General features: G+C 30.8%; 1 protein-coding gene and 1 long non-coding RNA gene across 2 annotated transcripts in view; both read left to right on the top strand.

The window, feature by feature from the left end:
- Positions 1-19,553, top strand: part of LOC100865061 (uncharacterized) — a 203,166-nt gene that overhangs the window by 105,268 nt on the left and 78,345 nt on the right. The gene's annotated exons all lie outside the window — the stretch shown is intronic.
- The window catches only part of LOC147658558 (uncharacterized), a 29,227-nt gene that overhangs the window by 2,340 nt on the left and 7,334 nt on the right, over positions 1-19,553 (top strand). The window lies entirely within an intron of this gene.

The raw sequence follows: 19,553 nt of genomic DNA, 5'->3' as shown, positions 1-19,553 counted from the left end.
AAATGTCTAGTGCTACCTCTTGACACATCATATTCTCCTAATGAAAAGTCGAAATTTTAAGCAAATTCTCTAAAATTTTGTATACTGCGAAAAATGTCTAGTGCTACCTCTTCACATATCATATTCTCCTAATGAAAAGTCGAAATTTTAAGCAAATTCTGTAAAACTTTGAACACTGCGAAAAGTATCTAGTGCTACCTCTTCACACATCATATTCTCCTAATGAAAAGTCGAAATTTCAAGCAAATTCTCTAAAATTTTGAATACTCCGAAAAATGTCTAGTGCTACCTCTTCACATATCATATTCTCCTAATGAAAAGACAAAATTTTAAGCAAATTCTCTAAAATTTTGAATACTGCGAAAAATGCCTAGTGCTACCTCTTCACACATCATATTCTCCTAATGAAAAGTCGAAAGTTTAAGCAAATTCTGTAAAATTTTGAATACTGCGAAAAATGCCTAGTGCTACCTCTTCACATATCATATTCTCCTAATGAAAAGTCAAAATTTTAAGCAAATTCTGAAAAATTTAGAATACTGCGAAAAATGCCTAATGCTACCTCTTCACACATCATATTCTCCTAATGAAAAGTCGAAATTTTAAGCAAATTCTGTAAAATTTTGAATACTGCGAAAAATATCTAGTGCTACCTCTTCACACATCATATTCTCCTAATGAAAAGTCGAAATTTTAAGCAAATTCTCTAAAATTTTGAATACTGCGAAAAATGCCTAGTGCTGCCTCTTGACACATCATATTCTCCTAATGAAAAGTCAAAATTTTAAGCAAATTCTGAAAAATTTAGAATACTGCGAAAAATGCCTAGTGCTACCTCTTCACACATCATATTCTCCTAATGAAAAGTCGAAATTTTAAGCAAATTCTGTAAAATTTTGAACACTGCGAAAAATATCTAGTGCTACCTCTTGACACATCATATTCTCCTAATGAAAAGTCGAAATTTTAAGCAAATTCTCTAAAATTTTGAATACTGCGAAAAATGTCTAGTGCTACCTCTTCACACATCATGTTCTCCTAATGAAAAGTCGAAATTTTAAGCAAATTCTGTAAAACTTTGAACACTGCGAAAAATATCTAGTGCTACCTCTTGACGCATCATATTCTCCTAATGAAAAGTCGAAATTTTAAGCAAATTCTGAAAAATTTAGAATATTGCGAAAAATGTCTAGTGCTACCTCTTCACATATCATATTCTCCTAATGAAAAGTCGAAATTTCAAGCAAATTCTCTAAAATTTAGAATACTGCGAAAAATGCCTAGTGCTACCTCTTCACACATCATATTCTCCTAATGAAAAGTCGAAATTTTAAGCAAATTCTCTGAAATTTTGAATACTGCGAAAAATGCCTAATGCTACCTCTTCACACATCATATTCTCCTAATAAAAAGTCGAAATTTTAAGCAAATTCTGTAAAACTTTGAACACTGCGAAAAATATCTAGTGCTACCTCTTGACGCATCATATTCTCCTAATGAAAAGTCGAAATTTTAAGCAAATTCTGAAAAATTTAGAATACTGCGAAAAATGTCTAGTGCTACCTCTTCACATATCATATTCTCCTAATGAAAAGTCGAAATTTCAAGCAAATTCTCTAAAATTTTGAATACTCCGAATAATGTCTAGTGCTACCTCTTCACATATCATATTCTCCTAATGAAAAGTCAAAATTTTAAGCAAATTCTGTAAAACTTTGAACACTGCGAAAAATATCTAGTGCTACCTCTTGACGCATCATATTCTCCTAATGAAAAGTCGAAATTTTAAGCAAATTCTGAAAAATTTAGAATACTGCGAAAAATGTCTAGTGCTACCTCTTCACATATCATATTCTCCTAATGAAAAGTCGAAATTTTAAGCAAATTCTGTAAAACTTTGAACACTGCGAAAAGTATCTAGTGCTACCTCTTCACACATCATATTCTCCTAATGAAAAGTCGAAATTTCAAGCAAATTCTCTAAAATTTTGAATACTCCGAAAAATGTCTAGTGCTACCTCTTCACATATCATATTCTCCTAATGAAAAGACAAAATTTTAAGCAAATTCTCTAAAATTTTGAATACTGCGAAAAATGCCTAGTGCTACCTCTTCACACATCATATTCTCCTAATGAAAAGTCGAAAGTTTAAGCAAATTCTGTAAAATTTTGAATACTGCGAAAAATGCCTAGTGCTACCTCTTCACATATCATATTCTCCTAATGAAAAGTCAAAATTTTAAGCAAATTCTGAAAAATTTAGAATACTGCGAAAAATGCCTAATGCTACCTCTTCACACATCATATTCTCCTAATGAAAAGTCGAAATTTTAAGCAAATTCTGTAAAATTTTGAATACTGCGAAAAATATCTAGTGCTACCTCTTCACACATCATATTCTCCTAATGAAAAGTCGAAATTTTAAGCAAATTCTCTAAAATTTTGAATACTGCGAAAAATGCCTAGTGCTGCCTCTTGACACATCATATTCTCCTAATGAAAAGTCAAAATTTTAAGCAAATTCTGAAAAATTTAGAATACTGCGAAAAATGCCTAGTGCTACCTCTTCACACATCATATTCTCCTAATGAAAAGTCGAAATTTTAAGCAAATTCTGTAAAATTTTGAACACTGCGAAAAATATCTAGTGCTACCTCTTGACGCATCATATTTTCCTAATGAAAAGTCGAAATTTTAAGCAAATTCTGAAAAATTTAGAATATTGCGAAAAATGTCTAGTGCTACCTCTTCACATATCATATTCTCCTAATGAAAAGTCGAAATTTCAAGCAAATTCTCTAAAATTTTGAATACTCCGAAAAATGTCTAGTGTTACCTCTTCACAGATCATATTCTCCTAATGAAAAGTCAAAATTTTAAGCAAATTCTGAAAAATTTAGAATACTGCGAAAAATGCCTAGTGCTACCTCTTCACACATCATATTCTCCTAATGAAAAGTCGAAATTTTAAGCAAATTCTGTAAAATTTTGAACACTGCGAAAAATATCTAGTGCTACCTCTTCACACATCATATTCTCCTAATGAAAAGTCGAAATTTTAAGCAAATTCTCTAAAATTTTGAATACTGCGAAAAATGTCTAGTGCTACCTCTTCACATATCATATTCTCCTAATGAAAAGTCAAAATTTTAAGCAAATTCTCTAAAATTTTGAATACTGCGAAAAATGCCTAGTGCTACCTCTTCACACATCATATTCTCCTAATGAAAAGTCGCAATTTTAAGCAAATTCTGTAAAACTTTGAACACTGCGAAAAATATCTAGTGCTACCTCTTGACACATCATATTCTCCTAATGAAAAGTCGAAATTTTAAGCAAATTCTCTAAAATTTTGAATACTGCGAAAAATGTCTAGTGCTACCTCTTCACACATCATATTCTCCTAATGAAAAGTCAAAATTTTAAGCAAAATCTGTGAAATTTTGAATACTGCGAAAAATGTCTAGTGCTACCTCTTCACACATCATATTCTCCTAATGAAAAGTCAAAATTTTAAGCAAATTCTCTAAAATTTTGAATACTGCGAAAAATGCCTAATGCTACCTCTTGACACATCATATTCTCCTAATGAAAAGTCGAAATTTTAAGCAAATTCTCTAAAATTTTGAATACTGCGAAAAATGCCTAGTGCTACCTCTTGACACATCATATTCTCCTAATGAAAAGTCGAAATTTTAAGCAAATTCTCTAAAATTTTGAATACTGCGAAAAATGTCTAGTGCTACCTCTTCACACATCATATTCTCCTAATGAAAAGTCGAAATTTTAAGCAAATTCTGTAAAACTTTGAACACTGCGAAAAATATCTAGTGCTACCTCTTGACGCATCATATTCTCCTAATGAAAAGTCGAAATTTTAAGCAAATTCTGAAAAATTTAGAATATTGCGAAAAATGTCTAGTGCTACCTCTTCACATATCATATTCTCCTAATGAAAAGTCGAAATTTCAAGCAAATTCTCTAAAATTTTGAATACTCCGAAAAATGTCTAGTGCTACCTCTTCACATATCATATTCTCCTAATGAAAAGTCAAAATTTTAAGCAAATTCTGAAAAATTTAGAATACTGCGAAAAATGCCTAGTGCTACCTCTTCACACATCATATTCTCCTAATAAAAAGTCGAAATTTTAAGCAAATTCTGTAAAATTTTGAACACTGCGAAAAATATCTAGTGCTACCTCTTCACACATCATATTCTCCTAATGAAAAGTCGAAATTTTAAGCAAATTCTCTAAAATTTTGAATACTGCGAAAAATGTCTAGTGCTACCTCTTCACATATCATATTCTCCTAATGAAAAGTCGAAATTTTAAGCAAATTCTGAAAAATTTAGAATATTGCGAAAAATGTCTAGTGCTACCTCTTCACATATCATATTCTCCTAATGAAAAGTCGAAATTTTAAGCAAATTCTCTAAAATTTAGAATACTGCGAAAAATGCCTAGTGCTACCTCTTGACACATCATATTCTCCTAATGAAAAGTCGAAATTTTAAGCAAATTCTCTAAAATTTTGAATACTGCGAAAAATGCCTAGTGCTACCTCTTGACACATCATATTCTCCTAATGAAAAGTCGAAATTTTAAGCAAATTCTCTAAAATTTTGAATACTGCGAAAAATGTCTAGTGCTACCTCTTCACACATGATATTCTCCTAATAAAAAGTCGAAATTTTAAGCAAATTCTCTAAAATTTTGAATACTGCGAAAAATGCCTAATGCTACCTCTTGACACATCATATTCTCCTAATGAAAAGTCGAAATTTTAAGCAAATTCTCTAAAATTTTGAATACTGCGAAAAATGCCTAGTGCTACATCTTGACGCATCATATTCTCCTAATGAAAAGTCGAAATTTTAAGCAAATTCTGAAAAATTTAGAATATTGCGAAAAATGTCTAGTGCTACCTCTTCACATATCATATTCTCCTAATGAAAAGTCGAAATTTTAAGCAAATTCTCTGAAATTTTGAATACTGCGAAAAATGCCTAATGCTACCTCTTCACACATCATATTCTCCTAATAAAAAGTCGAAATTTTAAGCAAATTCTGTAAAACTTTGAACACTGCGAAAAATATCTAGTGCTACCTCTTGACGCATCATATTCTCCTAATGAAAAGTCGAAATTTTAAGCAAATTCTGAAAAATTTAGAATATTGCGAAAAATGTCTAGTGCTACCTCTTCACATATCATATTCTCCTAATGAAAAGTCGAAATTTCAAGCAAATTCTCTAAAATTTTGAATACTCCGAAAAATGTCTAGTGTTACCTCTTCACAGATCATATTCTCCTAATGAAAAGTCAAAATTTTAAGCAAATTCTGAAAAATTTAGAATACTGCGAAAAATGCCTAGTGCTACCTCTTCACACATCATATTCTCCTAATGAAAAGTCGAAATTTTAAGCAAATTCTGTAAAATTTTGAACACTGCGAAAAATATCTAGTGCTACCTCTTCACACATAATATTCTCCTAATGAAAAGTCGAAATTTTAAGCAAATTCTCTAAAATTTTGAATACTGCGAAAAATGTCTAGTGCTACCTCTTCACATATCATATTCTCCTAATGAAAAGTCAAAATTTTAAGCAAATTCTCTAAAATTTTGAATACTGCGAAAAATGCCTAGTGCTACCTCTTCACACATCATATTCTCCTAATGAAAAGTCGCAATTTTAAGCAAATTCTGTAAAACTTTGAACACTGCGAAAAATATCTAGTGCTACCTCTTGACACATCATATTCTCCTAATGAAAAGTCGAAATTTTAAGCAAATTCTCTAAAATTTTGAATACTGCGAAAAATGTCTAGTGCTACCTCTTCACACATCATATTCTCCTAATGAAAAGTCAAAATTTTAAGCAAAATCTGTGAAATTTTGAATACTGCGAAAAATGTCTAGTGCTACCTCTTCACACATCATATTCTCCTAATGAAAAGTCAAAATTTTAAGCAAATTCTCTAAAATTTTGAATACTGCGAAAAATGCCTAATGCTACCTCTTGACACATCATATTCTCCTAATGAAAAGTCGAAATTTTAAGCAAATTCTCTAAAATTTTGAATACTGCGAAAAATGCCTAGTGCTACCTCTTGACACATCATATTCTCCTAATGAAAAGTCGAAATTTTAAGCAAATTCTCTAAAATTTTGAATACTGCGAAAAATGTCTAGTGCTACCTCTTCACACATCATATTCTCCTAATGAAAAGTCGAAATTTTAAGCAAATTCTGTAAAACTTTGAACACTGCGAAAAATATCTAGTGCTACCTCTTGACGCATCATATTCTCCTAATGAAAAGTCGAAATTTTAAGCAAATTCTGAAAAATTTAGAATATTGCGAAAAATGTCTAGTGCTACCTCTTCACATATCATATTCTCCTAATGAAAAGTCGAAATTTCAAGCAAATTCTCTAAAATTTTGAATACTCCGAAAAATGTCTAGTGCTACCTCTTCACATATCATATTCTCCTAATGAAAAGTCAAAATTTTAAGCAAATTCTGAAAAATTTAGAATACTGCGAAAAATGCCTAGTGCTACCTCTTCACACATCATATTCTCCTAATGAAAAGTCGAAATTTTAAGCAAATTCTGTAAAATTTTGAACACTGCGAAAAATATCTAGTGCTACCTCTTCACACATCATATTCTCCTAATGAAAAGTCGAAATTTTAAGCAAATTCTCTAAAATTTTGAATACTGCGAAAAATGTCTAGTGCTACCTCTTCACATATCATATTCTCCTAATGAAAAGTCGAAATTTTAAGCAAATTCTGAAAAATTTAGAATATTGCGAAAAATGTCTAGTGCTACCTCTTCACATATCATATTCTCCTAATGAAAAGTCAAGATTTTAAGCAAATTCTCTAAAATTTTGAATACTGCGAAAAATGCCTAGTGCTACCTCTTGACACATCATATTCTCCTAATGAAAAGTCGAAATTTTAAGCAAATTCTCTAAAATTTTGAAAACTGCGAAAAATGCCTAGTGCTACCTCTTGACACATCATATTCTCCTAATGAAAAGTCGAAATTTTAAGCAAATTCTCTAAAATTTTGAATACTGCGAAAAATGTCTAGTGCTACCTCTTCACACATCATATTCTCCTAATGAAAAGTCGAAATTTTAAGCAAATTCTGTAAAACTTTGAACACTGCGAAAAATATCTAGTGCTACCTCTTGACGCATCATATTCTCCTAATGAAAAGTCGAAATTTTAAGCAAATTCTGAAAAATTTAGAATACTGAGGAAAATGTCTAGTGCTACCTCTTCACATATCATATTCTCCTAATGAAAAGTCAAAATTTTAAGCAAATTCTGAAAAATTTAGAATATTTCGAAAAATGCCTAGTGGTACCTCTTCACACATCATATTCTCCTAATGAAAAGTCAAAATTTTAAGCAAATTCTCTAAAATTTTGAATACTGCGAAAAATGCCTTGTGCTACCTCTTCACACATCATATTCTCCTAATGAAAAGTCGAAATTTTAAGCAAATTCTGAAAAATTTTGAATACTGCGAAAAATGTCTAGTGGTACCTCTTCACATATCATATTCTCCTAATGAAAAGTCGAAATTTTAAGCAAGTTCTCTAAAATTTTGAATACTGCGAAAAATGTCTAGTGCTACCTCTTCACACATCATATTCTCCTAATGAAAAGTCGAAATTTTAAGCAAATTCTGTAAAACTTTGAACACTGCGAAAAATATCTAGTGCTTCCTCTTGACGCATCATATTCTCCTAATGAAAAGTCAAAATTTTAAGCAAAATCTGTGAAATTTTGAATACTGCGAGCAATGTCTTGTGCTACCTCTTCACACATCATATTCTCCTAATGAAAAGTCAAAATTTTAAGCAAATTCTCTAAAATTTTGAATACTGCGAAAAATGCCTAGTGCTACCTCTTCACATATCATATTCTCCTAATGAAAAGTCAAAATTTTAAGCAAATTCTCTAAAATTTTGAATACTGCGAAAAATGCCTAGTGCTACCTCTTGACGCATCATATTCTCCTAATGAAAAGTCGAAATTTTAAGCAAATTCTGAAAAATTTAGAATACTGAGAAAAATGTCTAGTGCTACCTCTTCACATATCATATTCTCCTAATGAAAAGTCGAAATTTTAAGCAAATTCTGAAAAATTTTGAATACTGCGAAAAATGTCTAGTGCTACCTCTTCACACATCATATTCTCCTAATGAAAAGTCAAAATTTTACGCAAATTCTCTAAAATTTTGAATACTGCGAAAAATGCCTAGTGCTACCTCTTGACACATCATATTCTCCTAATGAAAAGTCGAAATTTTAAGCAAATTCTCTAAAATTTTGAATACTGCGAAAAATGTCTAGTGCTACCTCTTCACACATCATATTCTCCTAATAAAAAGTCGAAATTTTAAGCAAATTCTCTAAAATTTTGAATACTGCGAAAAATGCCTAATGCTACCTCTTGACACATCATATTCTCTTAATGAAAAGTCGAAATTTTAAGCAAATTCTCTAAAATTTAGAATACTGCGAAAAATGCCTAGTGCTACCTCTTGACACATCATATTCTCCTAATGAAAAGTCGAAATTTTAAGCAAATTCTCTAAAATTTTGAATACTGCGAAAAATGCCTAGTGCTACCTCTTGACACATCATATTCTCCTAATGAAAAGTCGAAATTTTAAGCAAATTCTCTAAAATTTTGAATACTGCGAAAAATGTCTAGTGCTACCTCTTCACACATGATATTCTCCTAATAAAAAGTCGAAATTTTAAGCAAATTCTCTAAAATTTTGAATACTGCGAAAAATGCCTAATGCTACCTCTTGACACATCATATTCTCCTAATGAAAAGTCGAAATTTTAAGCAAATTCTCTAAAATTTTGAATACTGCGAAAAATGCCTAGTGCTACATCTTGACACATCATATTCTCCTAATGAAAAGTCGAAATTTTAAGCAAATTCTCTAAAATTTTGAATACTGCGAAAAATGTCTAGTGCTACCTCTTCACACATCATATTCTCCTAATGAAATGTCGAAATTTTAAGCAAATTCTGTAAAACTTTGAACACTGCGAAAAATATCTAGTGCTACCTCTTGACGCATCATATTCTCCTAATGAAAAGTCGAAATTTTAAGCAAATTCTGTAAAACTTTGAACACTGCGAAAAATATCTAGTGCTACCTCTTGACGCATCATATTCTCCTAATGAAAAGTCGAAATTTTAAGCAATTTCTGAAAAATTTTGAATACTGCGAAAAATGTCTAGTGCTACCTCTTCACATATCATATTCTCCTAATGAAAAGTCGAAATTTCAAGCAAATTCTCTAAAATTTTGAATACTGCGAAAAATGCCTAGTGCTACCTCTTGACGCATCATATTCTCCTAATGAAAAGTCGAAATTTTAAGCAAATTCTGAAAAATTTAGAATACTGCGAAAAATGTCTAGTGCTACCTCTTCACACATCATATTCTCCTAATGAAAAGTCAAAATTTTAAGCAAAATCTGTGAAATTTTGAATACTGCGAAAAATGTCTAGTGCTACCTCTTCACACATCATATTCTCCTAATGAAAAGTCGAAATTTTAAGCAAATTCTGTAAAACTTTGAACACTGCGAAAAATATCTAGTGCTACCTCTTGACGCATCATATTCTCCTAATGAAAAGTCGAAATTTTAAGCAAATTCTGAAAAATTTAGAATATTGCGAAAAATGTCTAGTGCTACCTCTTCACATATCATATTCTCCTAATGAAAAGTCGAAATTTCAAGCAAATTCTCTAAAATTTTGAATACTCCGAAAAATGTCTAGTGCTACCTCTTCACATATCATATTCTCCTAATGAAAAGTCAAAATTTTAAGCAAATTCTGAAAAATTTAGAATACTGCGAAAAATGTCTAGTGCTACCTCTTCACACATCATATTCTCCTAATGAAAAGTGGAAATTTTAAGCAAATTCTGTAAAATTTTGAACACTGCGAAAAATATCTAGTGCTACCTCTTCACACATCATATTCTCCTAATGAAAAGTCGAAATTTTAAGCAAATTCTCTAAAATTTTGAATACTGCGAAAAATGTCTCGTGCTACCTCTTCACATATCATATTCTCCTAATGAAAAGTCGAAATTTTAAGCAAATTCTGAAAAATTTAGAATATTGCGAAAAATGTCTAGTGCTACCTCTTCACATATCATATTCTCCTAATGAAAAGTCAAGATTTTAAGCAAATTCTCTAAAATTTTGAATACTGCGAAAAATGCCTAGTGCTACCTCTTGACACATCATATTCTCCTAATGAAAAGTCGAAATTTTAAGCAAATTCTCTAAAATTTTGAAAACTGCGAAAAATGCCTAGTGCTACCTCTTGACACATCATATTCTCCTAATGAAAAGTCGAAATTTTAAGCAAATTCTCTAAAATTTTGAATACTGCGAAAAATGTCTAGTGCTACCTCTTCACACATCATATTCTCCTAATGAAAAGTCGAAATTTTAAGCAAATTCTGAAAAATTTAGAATATTGCGAAAAATGTCTAGTGCTACCTCTTCACATATCATATTCTCCTAATGAAAAGTCAAGATTTTAAGCAAATTCTGAAAAATTTAGAATACTGCGAAAAATGTCTAGTGCTACCTCTTCACACATCATATTCTCCTAATGAAAAGTCGAAATTTTAAGCAAATTCTGTAAAATTTTGAACACTGCGAAAAATATCTAGTGCTACCTCTTCACACATCATATTCTCCTAATGAAAAGTCGAAATTTTAAGCAAATTCTCTAAAAGTTTGAATACTGCGAAAAATGTCTCGTGCTACCTCTTCACATATCATATTCTCCTAATGAAAAGTCGAAATTTTAAGCAAATTCTGAAAAATTTAGAATATTGCGAAAAATGTCTAGTGCTACCTCTTCACACATCATATTCTCCTAATGAAAAGTCGAAATTTTAAGCAAATTCTGAAAAATTTAGAATACTGAGGAAAATGTCTAGTGCTACCTCTTCACATATCATATTCTCCTAATGAAAAGTCAAAATTTTAAGCAAATTCTGAAAAATTTAGAATATTTCGAAAAATGCCTAGTGGTACCTCTTCACACATCATATTCTCCTAATGAAAAGTCGAAATTTTAAGCAAGTTCTCTAAAATTTTGAATACTGCGAAAAATGTCTAGTGCTACCTCTTCACACATCATATTCTCCTAATGAAAAGTCAAAATTTTAAGCAAATTCTCTAAAATTTTGAATACTGCGAAAAATGCCTTGTGCTACCTCTTCACACATCATATTCTCCTAATGAAAAGTCGAAATTTTAAGCAAATTCTGAAAAATTTTGAATACTGCGAAAAATGTCTAGTGGTACCTCTTCACATATCATATTCTCCTAATGAAAAGTCGAAATTTTAAGCAAGTTCTCTAAAATTTTGAATACTGCGAAAAATGTCTAGTGCTACCTCTTCACACATCATATTCTCCTAATGAAAAGTCAAAATTTTAAGCAAATTCTCTAAAATTTTGAATACTGCGAAAAATGCCTAGTGCTACCTCTTCACATATCATATTCTCCTAATGAAAAGTCAAAATTTTAAGCAAATTCTGAAAAATTTAGAATACTGCGAAAAATGCCTAGTGCTACCTCTTCACACATCATATTCTCCTAATGAAAAGTCGAAATTTTAAGCAAATTCTGTAAAACTTTGAACACTGCGAAAAATATCTAGTGCTACCTCTTCACACATCATATTCTCCTAATGAAAAGTCGAAATTTTACGCAAATTCTCTAAAATTTTGAATACTGCGAAAAATGCCTAGTGCTACCTCTTGACACATCATATTCTCCTAATAAAAAGTCGAAATTTTAAGCAAATTCTCTAAAATTTTGAATACTGCGAAAAATGCCTAATGCTACCTCTTGACACATCATATTCTCCTAATGAAAAGTCGAAATTTTAAGCAAATTCTCTAAAATTTTGAATACTGCGAAAAATGTCTAGTGCTACCTCTTCACATATCATATTCTCCTAATGAAAAGTCGAAATTTTCAGCAAATTCTGAAAAATTTTGAATACTGCGAAAAATGTCTAGTGCTACCTCTTTACACATCATATTCTCCTAATGAAAAGTCAAAATTTTAAGCAAAATCTGTGAAATTTTGAATACTGCGAGCAATGTCTTGTGCTACCTCTTCACACATCATATTCTCCTAATGAAAAGTCAAAATTTTAAGCAAATTCTCTAAAATTTTGAATACTGCGAAAAATGCCTAGTGCTACCTCTTCACATATCATATTCTCCTAATGAAAAGTCAAAATTTTAAGCAAATTCTCTAAAATTTTGAATACTGCGAAAAATGCCTAGTGCTACCTCTTGACGCATCATATTCTCCTAATGAAAAGTCGAAATTTTAAGCAAATTCTGAAAAATTTAGAATACTGAGAAAAATGTCTAGTGCTACCTCTTCACATATCATATTCTCCTAATGAAAAGTCGAAATTTTAAGCAAATTCTGAAAAATTTTGAATACTGCGAAAAATGTCTAGTGCTACCTCTTCACACATCATATTCTCCTAATGAAAAGTCAAAATTTTAAGCAAAATCTGTGAAATTTTGAATACTGCGAAAAATGTCTTGTGCTACCTCTTCACACATCATATTCTCCTAATGAAAAGTAAAAATTTTAAGCAAATTCTCTAAAATTTTGAATACTGCGAAGAATGCCTAGTGCTACCTCTTGACGCATCATATTCTCCTAATGAAAAGTTGAAATTTTAAGCAAATTCTGAAAAATTTAGAATACTGAGAAAAATGTCTAGTGCTACCTCTTCACATATCATATTCTCCTAATGAAAAGTCAAAATTTTAAGCAAATTCTGAAAAATTTAGAATACTTCGAAAAATGCCTAGTGCTACCTCTTCACACATCATATTCTCCTAATGAAAAGTCAAAATTTTAAGCAAATTCTCTAAAATTTTGAATACTGCGAAAAATGCCTTGTGCTACCTCTTCACACATCATATTCTCCTAATGAAAAGTCGAAATTTTAAGCAAATTCTGAAAAATTTTGAATACTGCGAAAAATGTCTAGTGCTACCTCTTCACATATCATATTCTCCTAATGAAAAGTCAAGGTTTTAAGCAAATTCTCTAAAATTTTGAATACTGCGAAAAATGCCTAGTGCTACCTCTTGACACATCATATTCTCCTAATGAAAAGTCGAAATTTTAAGCAAATTCTCTAAAATTTTGAATACTGCGAAAAATGTCTAGTGCTACCTCTTCACACATCATATTCTCCTAATGAAAAGTCGAAATTTTAAGCAAATTCTGTAAAACTTTGAACACTGCGAAAAATATCTAGTGCTACCTCTTGACGCATCATATTCTCCTAATGAAAAGTCGAAATTTTAAGCAAATTCTGAAAAATTTAGTATACTGCGAAAAATGTCTAGTGCTACCTCTTCACATATCATATTCTCCTAATGAAAAGTCGAAATTTCAAGCAAATTCTCTAAAATTTTGAATACTCCGAAAAATGTCTAGTGCTACCTCTTCACATATCATATTCTCCTAATGAAAAGTCAAAATTTTAAGCAAATTCTCTAAAATTTTGAATACTGCGAAAAATGACTAGTGCTACCTCTTCACACATCATATTCTCCTAATGAAAAGTCGAAATTTTAAGCAAATTCTGTAAAACTTTGAACACTGCGAAAAATATCTAGTGCTACCTCTTCACACATCATATTCTCCTAATGAAAAGTCGAAATTTTAAGCAAATTCTCTAAAATTTTGAATACTGCGAAAAATATCTAGTGCTACCTCTTGACGCATCATATTCTCCTAATGAAAAGTCGAAATTTTAAGCAAATTCTGAAAAATTTAGTATACTGCGAAAAATGTCTAGTGCTACCTCTTCACATATCATATTCTCCTAATGAAAAGTCGAAATTTCAAGCAAATTCTCTAAAATTTTGAATACTCCGAAAAATGTCTAGTGCTACCTCTTCACATATCATATTCTCCTAATGAAAAGTCAAAATTTTAAGCAAATTCTCTAAAATTTTGAATACTGCGAAAAATGCCTAGTGCTACCTCTTCACACATCATATTCTCCTAATGAAAAGTCGAAATTTTAAGCAAATTCTGTAAAACTTTGAACACTGCGAAAAATATCTAGTGCTACCTCTTCACACATCATATTCTCCTAATGAAAAGTCGAAATTTTAAGCAAATTCTCTAAAATTTTGAATACTGCGAAAAATGCCTTGTGCTACCTCTTCACACATCATATTCTCCTAATGAAAAGTCGAAATTTTAAGCAAATTCTGAAAAATTTTGAATACTGCGAAAAATGTCTAGTGCTACCTCTTCACATATCATATTCTCCTAATGAAAAGTCAAGGTTTTAAGCAAATTCTCTAAAATTTTGAATACTGCGAAAAATGCCTTGTGCTACCTCTTCACACATCATATTCTCCTAATGAAAAGTCGAAATTTTAAGCAAATTCTGAAAAATTTTGAATACTGCGAAAAATGTCTAGTGCTACCTCTTCACACATCATATTCTCCTAATGAAAAGTCGAAATTTTAAGCAAATTCTGTAAAACTTTGAACACTGCGAAAAATATCTAGTGCTACCTCTTCACACATCATATTCTCCTAATGAAAAGTCGAAATTTTAAGCAAATTCTCTAAAATTTTGAATACTGCGAAAAATGCCTAGTGCTACCTCTTGACACATCATATTCTCCTAATGAAAAGTCGAAATTTTAAGCAAATTCTCTAAAATTTTGAATACTGCGAAGAATGCCTAGTGCTACCTCTTGACGCATCATATTCTCCTAATGAAAAGTTGAAATTTTAAGCAAATTCTGAAAAATTTAGAATACTGAGAAAAATGTCTAGTGCTACCTCTTCACATATCATATTCTCCTAATGAAAAGTCAAAATTTTAAGCAAATTCTGAAAAATTTAGAATACTTCGAAAAATGCCTAGTGCTACCTCTTCACACATCGTATTCTCCTAATGAAAAGTCAAAATTTTAAGCAAATTCTCTAAAATTTTGAATATTGCGAAAAATGCCTTGTGCTACCTCTTCACACATCATATTCTCCTAATGAAAAGTCGAAATTTTAAGCAAATTCTGAAAAATTTTGAATACTGCGAAAAATGTCTAGTGCTACCTCTTCACATATCATATTCTCCTAATGAAAAGTCAAGGTTTTAAGCAAATTCTCTAAAATTTTGAATACTGCGAAAAATGCCTAGTGCTACCTCTTGACACATCATATTCTCCTAATGAAAAGTCGAAATTTTAAGCAAATTCTCTAAAATTTTGAATACTGCGAAAAATGTCTAGTGCTACCTCTTCACACATCATATTCTCCTAATGAAAAGTCGAAATTTTAAGCAAATTCTGTAAAACTTTGAACACTGCGAAAAATATCTAGTGCTACCTCTTGACGCATCATATTCTCCTAATGAAAAGTCGAAATTTTAAGCAAATTCTGAAAAATTTAGTATACTGCGAAAAATGTCTAGTGCTACCTCTTCACATATCATATTCTCCTAATGAAAAGTCGAAATTTCAAGCAAATTCTCTAAAATTTTGAATACTCCGAAAAATGTCTAGTGCTACCTCTTCACATAACATATTCTCCTAATGAAAAGTCAAAATTTTAAGCAAATTCTCTAAAATTTTGAATACTGCGAAAAATGCCTAGTGCTACCTCTTCACACATCATATTCTCCTAATGAAAAGTCGAAATTTTAAGCAAATTCTGTAAAACTTTGAACACTGCGAAAAATATCTAGTGCTACCTCTTCACACATCATATTCTCCTAATGAAAAGTCGAAATTTTAAGCAAATTCTCTAAAATTTTGAATACTGCGAAAAATATCTAGTGCTACCTCTTGACGCATCATATTCTCCTAATGAAAAGTCGAAATTTTAAGCAAATTCTGAAAAATTTAGTATACTGCGAAAAATGTCTAGTGCTACCTCTTCACATATCATATTCTCCTAATGAAAAGTCGAAATTTCAAGCAAATTCTCTAAAATTTTGAATACTCCGAAAAATGTCTAGTGCTACCTCTTCACACATCATATTCTCCTAATGAAAAGTCAAAATTTTAAGCAAAATCTGTGAAATTTTGAATACTGCGAGCAATGTCTTGTGCTACCTCTTCACACATCATATTCTCCTAATGAAAAGTCAAAATTTTAAGCAAATTCTCTAAAATTTTGAATACTGCGAAAAATGCCTAGTGCTACCTCTTCACATATCATATTCTCCTAATGAAAAGTCAAAATTTTAAGCAAATTCTCTAAAATTTTGAATACTGCGAAAAATGCCTAGTGCTACCTCTTGACGCATCATATTCTCCTAATGAAAAGTCGAAATTTTAAGCAAATTCTCTAAAATTTTGAATACTGCGAAAAATGCCTAGTGCTACCTCTTCACATATCATATTCTCCTAATGAAAAGTCGAAATTTTAAGCAAATTCTCTAAAATTTTGAATACTGCGAAAAATGTCTAGTGCTACCTCTTCACACATCATATTCTCCTAATGAAAAGTCAAAATTTTAAGCAAAATCTGTGAAATTTTGAATACTGCGAGCAATGTCTTGTGCTACCTCTTCACACATCATATTCTCCTAATGAAAAGTCAAAATTTTAAGCAAATTCTCTAAAATTTTGAATACTGCGAAAAATGCCTAGTGCTACCTCTTCACATATCATATTCTCCTAATGAAAAGTCAAAATTTTAAGCAAATTCTCTAAAATTTTGAATACTGCGAAAAATGCCTAGTGCTACCTCTTGACGCATCATATTCTCCTAATGAAAAGTCGAAATTTTAAGCAAATTCTGAGAAATTTAGAATACTGAGAAAAATGTCTAGTGCTACCTCTTCACATATCATATTCTCCTAATGAAAAGTCGAAATTTTAAGCAAATTCTGAAAAATTTTGAATACTGCGAAAAATGTCTAGTGCTACCTCTTCACACATCATATTCTCCTAATGAAAAGTCAAAATTTTAAGCAAAATCTGTGAAATTTTGAATACTGCGAAAAATGTCTTGTGCTACCTCTTCACACATCATATTCTCCTAATGAAAAGTCAAAATTTTAAGCAAATTCTCTAAAATTTTGAATACTGCGAAAAATGCCTAGTGCTACCTCTTGACGCATCATATTCTCCTAATGAAAAGTTGAAATTTTAAGCAAATTCTGAAAAATTTAGAATACTGAGAAAAATGTCTAGTGCTACCTCTTCACATATCATATTCTCCTAATGAAAAGTCAAAATTTTAAGCAAATTCTGAAAAATTTAGAATACTTCGAAAAATGCCTAGTGCTACCTCTTCACACATCATATTCTCCTAATGAAAAGTCAAAATTTTAAGCAAATTCTCTAAAATTTTGAATACTGCGAAAAATGCCTTGTGCTACCTCTTCACACATCATATTCTCCTAATGAAAAGTCGAAATTTTAAGCAAATTCTGAAAAATTTTGAATACTGCGAAAAATGTCTAGTGCTACCTCTTCACATATCATATTCTCCTAATGAAAAGTCAAGATTTTAAGCAAATTCTCTAAAATTTTGAATACTGCGAAAAATGCCTAGTGCTACCTCTTGACACATCATATTCTCCTAATGAAAAGTCGAAATTTTAAGCAAATTCTCTAAAATTTTGAATACTGCGAAAAATGTCTAGTGCTACCTCTTCACACATCATATTCTCCTAATGAAAAGTCGAAATTTTAAGCAAATTCTGTAAAACTTTGAACACTGCGAAAAATATCTAGTGCTACCTCTTGACGCATCATATTCTCCTAATGAAAAGTCGAAATTTTAAGCAAATTCTGAAAAATTTAGTATACTGCGAAAAATGTCTAGTGCTACCTCTTCACATATCATATTCTCCTAATGAAAAGTCGAAATTTCAAGCAAATTCTCTAAAATTTTGAATACTCCGAAAAATGTCTAGTGCTACCTCTTCACACATCATATTCTCCTAATGAAAAGTCAAAATTTTAAGCAAATTCTCTAAAATTTTGAATACTGCGAAAAATGCCTAGTGCTACCTCTTCACATATCATATTCTCCTAATGAAAAGTCAAAATTTTAAGCAAATTCTCTAAAATTTTGAATACTGCGAAAAATGCCTAGTGCTACCTCTTGACGCATCATATTCTCCTAATGAAAAGTCGAAATTTTAAGCAAATTCTCTAAAATTTTGAATACTGCGAAAAATGCCTAGTGCTACCTCTTCACATATCATATTCTCCTAATGAAAAGTCGAAATTTTAAGCAAATTCTGAAAAATTTTGAATACTGCGAAAAATGTCTAGTGCTACCTCTTCACACATCATATTCTCCTAATGAAAAGTCAAAATTTTAAGCAAAATCTGTGAAATTTTGAATACTGCGAGCAATGTCTTGTGCTACCTCTTCACACATCATATTCTCCTAATGAAAAGTCAAAATTTTAAGCAAATTCTCTAAAATTTTGAATACTGCGAAAAATGCCTAGTGCTACCTCTTCACATATCATATTCTCCTAATGAAAAGTCAAAATTTTAAGCAAATTCTCTAAAATTTTGAATACTGCGAAAAATGCCTAGTGCTACCTCTTGACGCATCATATTCTCCTAATGAAAAGTCGAAATTTTAAGCAAATTCTGAGAAATTTAGAATACTGAGAAAAATGTCTAGTGCTACCTCTTCACATATCATATTCTCCTAATGAAAAGTCGAAATTTTAAGCAAATTCTGAAAAATTTTGAATACTGCGAAAAATGTCTAGTGCTACCTCTTCACACATCATATTCTCCTAATGAAAAGTCAAAATTTTAAGCAAAATCTGTGAAATTTTGAATACTGCGAAAAATGTCTTGTGCTACCTCTTCACACATCATATTCTCCTAATGAAAAGTCAAAATTTTAAGCAAATTCTCTAAAATTTTGAATACTGCGAAAAATGCCTAGTGCTACCTCTTGACGCATCATATTCTCCTAATGAAAAGTTGAAATTTTAAGCAAATTCTGAAAAATTTAGAATACTGAGAAAAATGTCTAGTGCTACCTCTTCACATATCATATTCTCCTAATGAAAAGTCAAAATTTTAAGCAAATTCTGAAAAATTTAGAATACTTCGAAAAATGCCTAGTGCTACCTCTTCACACATCATATTCTCCTAATGAAAAGTCAAAATTTTAAGCAAATTCTCTAAAATTTTGAATACTGCGAAAAATGCCTTGTGCTACCTCTTCACACATCATATTCTCCTAATGAAAAGTCGAAATTTTAAGCAAATTCTGAAAAATTTTGAATACTGCGAAAAATGTCTAGTGCTACCTCTTCACATATCATATTCTCCTAATGAAAAGTCAAGATTTTAAGCAAATTCTCTAAAATTTTGAATACTGCGAAAAATGCCTAGTGCTACCTCTTGACACATCATATTCTCCTAATGAAAAGTCGAAATTTTAAGCAAATTCTCTAAAATTTT

This window comes from Apis florea, unplaced genomic scaffold (genome assembly GCF_048593485.1).
Source record: "Apis florea isolate Af1SG1 unplaced genomic scaffold, ASM4859348v1 contig_2153_pilon, whole genome shotgun sequence".
Lineage (NCBI taxonomy): Eukaryota > Metazoa > Arthropoda > Insecta > Hymenoptera > Apidae > Apis > Apis florea.
Note: the sequence above shows the minus strand (reverse complement) of the source record. Positions and strands in the feature narration are given on the sequence as shown.